The following is an 11,650-nucleotide window of genomic DNA, read 5'->3' as shown; positions in this document are numbered from 1 at the left end:
AAAATATTTTTTCAAAAAATCTTTATCAATGTAATGTTTAAAAAATATTATGATTAAAGCGAAAATGATGCGTAAATATAAATACTACTTGTAATTCAATATTTATATGTAAATAACTTTAATTACATATACATATACATATGTATGTACATATAAATAATTAAGTAGTTTTCGTCAAAACAGATTAAGTGCGACAATTTTGCGAATTTCCGCTAGTAATGGAAACGGATTGCAAAACGGCGCATRGGCATTAAGGCATACAAATGTAAATACGTTTGTACCTTATTTAAATTGAGCGAAACGTTATTTACTTTGYTTTAGTTTTGACAGCTTATGACATCATGTGATTACGTAGATATATACTATAGAAGTTACAGATTTTGTTCTTCAAATAGTTTCTTTTACATAAACATTAAAATAATGCAATAATTTGATATAGATTGGCATTTAAATCGATTAGCGCTGACACTGCGAAAAATTTTTATTTAAATTTATCAATGAAAATTAATTTATAATTGTCAAATATCGTTTAATGCAAGACAATTATGAATGTAAAAATATCGATTTGAATTTATCGATAATCATAAATTTATCGATGTGCGATATCGATAACCGTTTATCGATTAAATTTTGAGCATCATATTTTTATCGATATATTAACAAAAATTATCGTTCAAAAATGGCACCAGCATAGGATTCCTGGATTGCCTGATTTAACAAAAAAAAGATTTTTTTGGAATAGAGAACGTGGAATATTCTAATATGAGGCATCGCGAATTACATGAAGCTTTTCAGATTAAATTTGAAAGAAGAAATCAATTAGACAACAGATTATTCCATTTGGAATATTAAAAAATCGATAAAAATTAAAACTAATAGGCATGACCGAAAAATTACCGGCCAAAGCATTCCAATTAATTAATATAGTGATTGAATTGATTTTAATTTATCGATAAAAATAAATTTATCATTGCGAAATTTCGATATAAATGCATAAATTACATTTGGATTATCGTAATTGTATCCATATATGTACCGAAATTATCGTTCTATGCATGACAATTTTCGATATAAAAGCATCGATTTAAATTTATCGATAAAAAAATTAATCAATATAAATTTAACAATTGCATTTGCAGCTTTAAAATTATATCGTTAGAAATAAAAACTCTTGAAATGATCGGAAATTACCGCAGATTGCATTGCAATTTATTGATATAAAAATATTAATTTGAACTTATCTATAAAAAGAAACCGATTGATTCAAAATATCGATATAAATATACGGATTTCATTTTAAAATTATTCGAAAAGTGTCAAACAATGCGTGGTATTGGTGCATTTAAGTATTGTCAATAAAAAAAAAATTAAAGGGACGAACGAAAATTTTCGCAGAATACATGAAATCGATATAAAAATATGTTTTGAATGTATCGATTTAAATATATCGATACAAATATCAATAGTATATATTTTAATTCCATTTTTAACAAGAAAATATTATCGATATAAATGATAACTACTAGGGACGAGCGAAATTTAACGCATCAGTTTTAAATATATTCGAATTTTCTTATAAATAAAAAATTTAACAGCTTAAAAGTATCGATAAAAGTTATCGATGAAAGTTTATCGATACAAAAATATTGATATACTTTTATCGATATGAATTTAGTGAAATAAATTAATCACAAAATGATACTTTCAATAAAGCTGCAATGAAAAATATTTTATTATATTCKTATTTTATTCAAATCGATATACGCCAAATTCCAACAAGGGTTAGTACTTGATAAATCRTATTCAAATATTTAACAAATGTTATTAGTGAACATAAATTTCTGCAGAGTAATTAAAACTGGATGTTGTTTCCTAACAACGGGTTTCTATTTTCTTTTATTTTATCAATGTGATTTCTACTGCTGCACCAACCATACACATTTTAATTTCAATAGGTACGTACATTYAAATATGCCACAGATATTCTTTGAACAAATTATTGCTTTAATTTTAACGTTATATAAAACCGAAAATTAATATAAATGCTGGTATGTATACATATATGTATATCAGCGTGTTGAACTTTCACCTCTGTGTCAATTAATTTTTATTGATTTTGCCAATTATTTTCGGTCCATAATGAAGCCAAATGTCATTATTTGGTGACACATGCGGTGATGTAACCATATATACATACATATATGCAATTGTTATATATATATATATATATGTATAAACGTTATAATAAATTGCGGTGTTTCATTGATATTATTTTTGTTGTTTTTGCTTACCATATTTGACAAATTATCGCGCTTTCGCGTCCAAAATTATTGCGCTCAACTGAAATTGATATACTAAATTTGCTGGAAATAAATTTAACCGCAAGAGCAAGCAGATTAAGCGTTGACATACGTATGTATATAGTATATATATGTATAKATTGTTGGTAAATTAGCATTTAAGGCTAATTAGTGATTAATAAATTAGAAAATACAATTTAACCAAACCGTTTGCGTCAAGCGATAAACCTATATACATACATACATACATATGTATATGTATGCATAAATCAAAAGTGATAAGTATGTAATATATAAAATATTATATAATTATTGAATATAAACACCATTCTTATGTACAGTTAAGCTCAAATAGCTAGTAAATATTATCTCGAGGCCACAATTACATATACCAAACTGTATATATTATATATATAAATAGTGTTTAGATCTTACATATGTACTAGGTATTATAGCTATATAAATGCATATGTACATAGACACATATATATAAATACATATATAGATATATGCATATATATACTAAAAGGATTACAGGACCACTTAAACGAAAGCTATGTACTTACTTTAATATTTAACTAAATAATTAGTAATTAAGCTGCAGTTAAATACATAATCCAAATAGGCACACAAACAACAAACAACTGATTGCCATCATACATACAGGTGAATGTTTACATCAGAGTCATTAATTATACTGTTAAAATACAGCATAAAATTTAGTAGGAAATTAGCCGACGATTTCTTTAGGACTTCACACATTACTTCTYTAAAATGAATGCAGAATATTGGCATGACTATTAGCGGTTGGCCCGAAGATTTAAGCTCCGAATTTCTAGCTTTTGATCTGTCTGAGTTTTAGCTAAACCACAGAAATTTCTTTGAAGAACATTGAAGCTAACCAAGCTTCCATTTGCTGCCATAAAAAGGTTCATCAGCAAGACTTTTGGTTATTCCGTAGATTTAAGCCGCGAATAATATGGAAACACATATGATTGCTAAACTTTTCGAGCTTTTGATYTGCCTAAATTTTAGCTAAACCATAGACATTTCTCCCATTTGCTTCCATAAAACTTTGGTTTCTCACAAAAGCTCACGTAGCAAGGGAGTACTGAGARCCCGTGCGATATTTGTTTGAAATTGGTCACAGCTTAGATCATATCTCTCATTTTTTTGGTTGTTGGAGCTATGAATATCATTATTTTTTTTTTTTTGAAAATTCAATAATGTTCACTATTTTCCTTTGAATTTGAAAATAAGGCATCGCGAATTAAAGGAAGCTATTCAGATTAAATTCGAAAGAAACAAAAAAACAACTAAACAAAAGATAATTCCATTTGAAGCCCTAAAAGCTTATCGATAAAAATGAAAACTAATGATCAGGAACCAAAATTATCGGTTCGAATTTGTCGATATAAAAATTCTGACGTGAATTTATCGATAGAAATAAATTTGTTGTTGCGAAATATCGATATAAATTTATCGGAAACAAGGGGAAACATAATTTTATTGTTATAAGACAGTTATCGATAAATAAATTATATCGGTTGTAATTTATCGATAAACATRAATTTATCGATGTGAAATATCGATWGTAAATTATCGATAAAAWTAAATTTATTRTTGCGAAATATCGATATAAGTTTATCGAATACATATAGAGCATCATAATTTTATCGATATACGAACGAAAATGATCGTTCTATGCATAACAATTATTTATAAAGAAATATCGACTGGAATTTAATGATAAATATAAATTTACCGATCTCAATTGCGGCAATTGCTGTAAATCTATCAGCGGTCGATTTGACATATTTCAGGCATTCACGAACGGGTTGTGGTTTATGCCGAAAGATCTTCCTAGCCAGAAATGCATTCGTAGCACTGATATTTTCTATTACGGAGCTATTAATTTTAGTCTACGGTTCATGGGCAATATTCATGTTTTCAGACCAACTAGATAAAGTTACGTTGGGTTATTCTTGTGGACTAGTTAGCCAYGCATACACCAGATTTGGTCTCATGCAATATCATATAGAGTTCCGCTACGAAGTCCTTAAGGAATAGTAACATTTTTTGATGCCTRTCTTTGACGTGAATTTCAATGGATTCCCTGGTCTCATTATCAATATGTATATGTTCCAGTGTTTCATACCGTGAAAGCCCCAAATGCTTAAAGCTTACCCTTATCAATGCGGGACAAATGCCTAAGAGATACTTCGTTATTCCCTGGTACCTTGGGCTTGACATTTCCTGTAGTCTTTTTGTCGTTTACAATGAATGTGACCAGTGAATTTTCTAGTCGTGTCCCGCATTTCGTTTATCGAGTGCAAGTAGTAAATTTGTGTATTTCTGATAAACGGTTTCACACATGACTTTTGTGGTTTTGGACCCAGGTAGATCGTCTCATCAAGTTTTGTTTTTCCTTGCATTGTCCCTATCCAGATCGTCGTATAATACATKTTGACCACGTTTTCGGGTGACAGCCGTACACCACCCTTGGTAATCTCTGATTGCAAACGATGCCTTTCTGGCTGACATCCAGTAGTTTGATGTTTGTTGCTGGCGACACTTATTACTGCTGCCCGGCYTCTCAAGACACTTCCAGCCGATATGCGATATATGTTTCTGGTTATCTATGTTTACCAATGTTTGAAAAGCGGGACCATAATGTCGGTGTTTGCTTGAACTCATATTACCCACTGAGCTATGYCCGAGGGTTCTATATGTAAATTCTTCTGCAGTCCCCAATGATTTTGCTGGGCAGTTTACAGCGAAGATGTGTACATGTGGAAGGTTCTAGTTCTAGAGCCACCACTCGTAGAGCTCCCGATATGCACAGTTTAGTTAGCTTCTGAACCCTATCCTGCTTTCGATTGGTAGCTTTCCTTAAGCYTGTCCACCACATCACTGCACTGTAGTGCACAATTTGTCTTACAACCACTGTTTATCACCAGTGGCATTATTTTCCTTTCCTACTCTGTCCACCTAGGGCAAATATTATTATACTATATATTATTAGTAGTTATACATATAACTCCTAAGTGAGAAGGAAAAGCTTCCCTAAAGCTAGAAAATAAGAGAGTAGAAGGTGGAATTTCTTTAGTACAATACAATAGCAACGAATAATAAACTCATCTGAGGATTTGGTGGCCGATCTTTACATCTGTGCTGCTGTTGTGCACTTAATTATTTAAGTTAAACCAGGACCTAGTGCTATTTGACCACTAAAACAAAGTTTTTTAAAGATACGGAAATTGTCGAATCTCATTAAACCCTTTGCTCCTCTTGCTGAAAAATTAATAAGAGTTTGAAAATATGGAAATAGCTTTATACCTTCAATTATCTTAAATTCGGTAAATAGTCTGAGATCACTACATTGATCTTAAACGAATTTTATATAAAAATCTTTTCTCTCTCTAACCTTATTTCTTTCATCTAAAATATAACTTGTTTAAGTTCAACATTCAGATATTAAAAACTATGCTTTCAATACTTTCAACATAAATRCTTTTTGATCTACTTTCCCCTGCTAAGAATTTTTGGTGACTATTTTATTTTTCCCCCTGTTGTTCTATCACCCGCTCTATTCTAGCGCTCTCTTTGCCTCAATTTGCATATCAAAAGTTAACTGACTATCACCTCAAACATTAAATGCTATTTGGTCGTTGTTGGCTGGCCGCAATAAAATTGTTTATTGTGACAGAAGATCAAAGGATAGGAAATTGCATATTTATACTCATATCACTCTTTCAAATACTCCCAACTGCATGTGTTAACTCACACACGGATTAGTGTGTATCTTTTCGGTGCAACTGTTTAGAATGTAGAATTYATTTATTTTATCTTTTATTATTTTTCAATTTTTACATTTCAATTGGTAACGAAGAATTTACACTATCATCATCAAGTATTGCGAAATGGTGAGCACTTTTTCGTTATTTACCTGAAACTATTTCTATTTTGGCTTGCATGTATTTGTGTGGCCGTTGTTGAAATCGGTGCGCCAGTGTGTATGTTCGTTTTGTTACTCCTTTTGCAACAATTGATTGAATTTCACAAAAATTGAAGGCACACTGCTGCAGGGATGCATCCACTGTTAGATCAGTGTCAAAAGAAAAATTTGAACATTTTAGTAAAACTGCACGCCAGTCGTTTTTTTCTATTCGCTATTTGGCGCCAATTCGWGTTACTATCCAGGYCTTTCTCCACCTGATCTCTCCAACGGACTAGAGTGTTTGTCTCTTCCTCAGCTTCCTACGACAGGTACTGCGTCGAATGCTTTCAGAGCTGGAGCGTTTTYATTCATTAGGACGTCATGCCCTAGCCAGTCARTGTCGTCGTATAACTCATACAACTCATAGTTCCATCGATATTTGCCGYTGCCAATGCGTAAAGCACCATAAATATTCCGCAGAATCTTTCTCTTGTGAAGCCGTTGRCGTTAGCGACTGGTCRGATGTTKTCATCGTTCATGCCTCTGCCCCATATAGCTRGACGGGGATGATGCGTGACTTATACAGTTTTGAAAACTGTCTTATTTTATTTTAAAGCTGCAACATTTGTATTTGTCTTTGAGAAATCTACCATGCATTTCAATTGAGAAAGCATTGCGGAATGCCTACATTTCGGCAGTTGCGAAATAATATAATTGTCTTTAGTAAATTGTGCGCCAGCCAAATCAACTTTGGTCACATTTATTATTACTTTTCTTATTCTATAAAATTCCAATCAAAGCAAATATTTTGTTTACGATGCAAGCGCTGACATACATATTTATTAATAAATTTTTTGCGAGATRTTCATCATCAACAAAATTGCTTTCTTTTTGCTTCAATAACATTTTAAATAACTTAGATGTTGCATGAATATAAACGTACTGACCTGAGATTTTTTTACCATCCCCTGTAGGGAGTTCGATATACCATATATGTATATATTTAGATGGTAATTTTKCTATTAATAAAAGTTACCTTTGACACCTTAAACCTTGTAGAGTAGCGATTCGAACAAACAGCTGGTATAAATTGCATGAACTGGCCTAATTAAATTGAGATAGTATAACAAGTTTTTATACTACTTCAGCAGTGTCACAATATACTTTCTCGATATAAGAAACTGTATTACCATGTTGTTGCTTTCAAAAATCAATATTAGCTTGCTAATAATAAAGCTCAAACACAGCTAGCAGTTTAGACTAGTTTTTTCTTCTAGTAAGATATATTTCAAAAGGTCTTACATTCCGCAACAGAAACGTCAATCGAATTTTATGTGTAGCTCACTCATARCTGAAGTATACGCGAAGGTATAAATTTATTGAATTGAGAGCTCACAAGCAAATTAGTTTATCTATAAATTTTGGATATTATCTTTACAGAGTATTGAGTCTTTTCATAAGTAGTGAGTAAACGTTTATGTTCTTGTCTCAGCAGTGTCGAGGTTAGTGTTAAAAAAGGTCGGTTGTTGTCCACAAACCACATGAAATGGAGAATTTTTATGGATGTGATTGTGTTTCCCCGACTACTCGAGCATTTACTCACGCCAATAGCGACAATTTTGTTTGTAGACRAAGCCATTAAATCAKAAATCGGTCRCATCTGATTAGATGCTTTTTCGATGAAACGAGACAACATGAAATGTCAAACCTTACTGAATACATAATTTGACAAGTACTKGTAAACAAACATGGCCGCCACGAYCCGTCAAAATCACGTCCCTCATATATATTRGGCGAAGTTGTAATCAGTTTTCTTGGATTTCAGTCCAAGTCCACTCCGTCTATAAATTTATTCACAGGTCATACTTAAAAAAAAAAAAATAAAATAAAAATACAATTTTTTGACGCTTACCATTTCCTACAGGGTCATATAGCATCCCATTTAGATTTTTCGTACATTTAATTGAATCGAATTTCAACAAATTATTTATGCTTGGTATGTTAATAGTAATTCATTGCAACTGGCAGCATGACATGTCTGTCTATTTACTCGCAATCACGCACACACACATACACACTCATTTATATGTCTGTATGTATCAGTTGTTTGTGCATCCGACATCACCTAATTCCCGCCAAATCGTATTTGTATACATAAATTTGTATGAACACACACAATTTAGGTTATAAAATAGAAATTGAGAATTTACAAAAACAGAAACAGAAACTGAAACAAAAACAGAAACAAAGAAAAAACTTTAAAAATAAATCAATTTAAATATTATTACGAGGAATAGTTTAAAATATGAAAATATGCAGACAAAGAGCATAAAATAAATAAGAAATTATTAGCAAATTCGAAATATATCTTAGTTAAATATTTAATATTTTTGAGTACTAAGCGGACAAACCAATAAATATTGTACATACAAAACTACTAAATATAAATGAGCGTATATACGCAACAAAAGCAACAAAAACAACAAAAAAAAAAAACGTATATAGTGAGTACTGTTATACAAATTTATCGAAAAACACAGTGTAATGTATGGGATTAAAAATTTATGAAAAAGTTTGAAATAAACGAAAATGCTGCTGACCTTTTCTAAAGTAAATAAGTTTCATTTCAAGCAATAAATGCGGACAGGTTGTGAATAAATGATATATGATAATAATATTATGTCTGAAATAGTCAGTAAGTATGAAAGTTAGTGAGTGTGTTAACACTTGTCTATACCCAGAACAAATACGTTTCTAACAGGCAGAAGGAAGCGTGATACACGTGAGCTAGTCTCCTTTGGAGATATGGATTTGGCAGGGATTATTATGTAAAACAATGCTAACATCCTGTCTCTTATACACATCTAGATGTGAATAGTCAGTAAGTATGAAAGTTAGTGAGTGTGTTAACACTTGTCTATACCCAGAACAAATACGTTTCTAACAGGCAGAAGGAAGCGTGATACACGTGAGCTAGTCTCCTTTGGAGATATGGATTTGGCAGGGATTATTATGTAAAACAATGCTAACATCTGTGAGGAAATAGTTCTGATCGGATTATTACTACGTATAGCTGTTATACAAACTGTACCATCAAAATCCAGTCCTTGTATGGAAAACTTTTTTATTTGACGAGTTATCTGCTTGAAATTTGACAGAGGTTATCAAAGAAAGCAGTGTTATAATTTGTTAAGCAACAGTTTCGATCGAACTACTATAGCGTATAGCTGTCATACAAACTGAAGGATAAAAATCATGTTTTAGTATGAAAAAYTTTTTTATTTGACGAGATATCTGCTTGAAATTTAACACATATTATTGAATGAAGCAGTAGTATAGTTTGTGAAGAAATTGTTACGATCGAACTATTATAGGATATGGCTGCCATACAAACTGAACAATCAGAAAAAAGTTCTTGTATGGAGAATATTTTTATTTGACGAGATATCTACTCAAAATTTGGCAAGAATTATTAKACAAGACAGTGTTATAATTTGTCAAGAATTGGTTTTGATCAGACTACTATAGCATATAGCTGCTATATAAACTGAATGATCATTAGAAAGTTTTTGTATGGAAAAATTTTCTAATAGACGAGATATCTGTATGAAATTTAGCAAGAATTATTAGACAAAGCAGCGCTATAATTTGTGTAGAAATTTCCCTGATAGGGTTATCATTGCATATGGSTGCCATACAAACTGAGTCTTCAAAATCAAGTTTTTGTATGTAAACTTYTATTATATGTGAAGTTTATTACAGCTCACCCTTTTTTCGAGAAAAAGGTAATGAAATCATGAACCTCCATGTGGGAATTTAATCGAAACGAACCSTCCTACCTTCATTTACCTATTCACCCGATACCGCCGTTAAGTATGTAAGAAAGTATAGTATAACTAAGAAAGTAAGTATGTATTTACATATGTGTCCAACATGTTCGCCTCCAACTGAATTTCTTATGCAAGGACAACACTAAGTTGCAGCGCGTGTGTAAGTAAATTTCCATATCCCCCACACACATTCATCCGCACACACACTCAGAGAGAAATAAGCGCTGCCGCCAACGGCCTCCAGTGGCGCATGCAAAATGCGCAAATTGTTTGAGCAAAGTCCGACTGTGGCATCAGCAGGTAAGTTAATAATAATGTACTTAAGATTGTTAAGCCATCTTAAATACACACACACGCGTACGCGCCTATACAGGCATATAATAGTGTTTGCCTAAATGTGCTTTTGTRTGTGCGCGTCATAAGTATTTTGTTGATTGCTCCGTTGCTTGGTGTCGCAATAGCACACATCAGCTTAAACATAATTATAGTTGCAGTAAGTTTACTTGGAACGTCGGGTAAACAGCTTAGTGGGTGAGCTTCCAGTGCGTTTGCAACCATGGTTGGTTCATGGGAAAAAATAAAATTGCAAATTATGAAAATAATGAAAGTAAAAAAKCTTCTAATATTCGTTTGAGCTTTTCAGCAGTTTTGTAACACTCTCAAATAATATTTGATAAGTAATTGGATTCTGCAAATATCTACAGAATTCTCGCAAGCTACCGATGCACTGCTTCTGCTTTGACGCTGGGAAACTAACCGCCATTGCATCGTTTTCTTCCGGCAYTATAATGAAGTACTTGTTAGGCATGTTTGTTAAAAAATAAGGTAAGCTTTCTTTGATTCAACAGCTGTAGTCGATTACTTGTACTTTGGTCCAGCGACCCTACTTTCTGTTTTTTTTTTTTTTTGTTTCTGTAGAACAAAACTAGTTAAAACGCCTTCATTTTTTGGGACAAATCGTCAATTACCCATTTGAGGTGGTCCCGCACTGCTCCTCGCTTCGTGCGAGTATACAAAAAATCGCCGAAGAAAATGTTATGGAGCAGATAAAAGTAGCTCTCACTTTCCGTGAATCTAACAAAGGTTGTACCAATGTAGGGAAAATATAGAAAATTTATTAGAAAAACTAAACAAAAACTTTGGTTGAAGTCTGTCGAAGCTTTTGAAACCTTTACGTATGACGTCATGGGATCAAACCAACGAGAAATCTTAATACCTAGAACAGTTCAGAGGCATAGTTGACATTTTTTGAAACGAGCTCATTGTTCTACAAAGTAAACAAAAAATATGGTGAGCATATCCATGCAAGTTTTCTATGCGATACCTATTTGTTTTTAAGGGTGATGCATTTCGCGATTCCCTACTCTTTTAAAGAAAACCCTTCAAAATTAATATGGAATGTTCGTTATCAATCGAAGGAACATTCTTTGGGATTCATTTTTTGAAGATTATCGTTCTTAAATATTATCCGCGGCCTAGTCTCAGATAGTTCATCCATCGAGTTCAATTATTAATGACTCGTTGGAGCATTTCTACTGGTAACAGGCTAATGACATGCGTGATGTTTTGCTCCAATGACT

The sequence above is a fragment of the Bactrocera latifrons genome, unplaced genomic scaffold (assembly GCF_001853355.1).
Source record: "Bactrocera latifrons isolate USDA-ARS-PBARC rearing strain unplaced genomic scaffold, ASM185335v1 scaffold_125, whole genome shotgun sequence".
Taxonomy (NCBI): Eukaryota; Metazoa; Arthropoda; class Insecta; order Diptera; family Tephritidae; genus Bactrocera; species Bactrocera latifrons.
The sequence above is the reverse complement of the archived record's forward strand: the minus strand, read 5'-3'. Positions refer to the sequence as shown.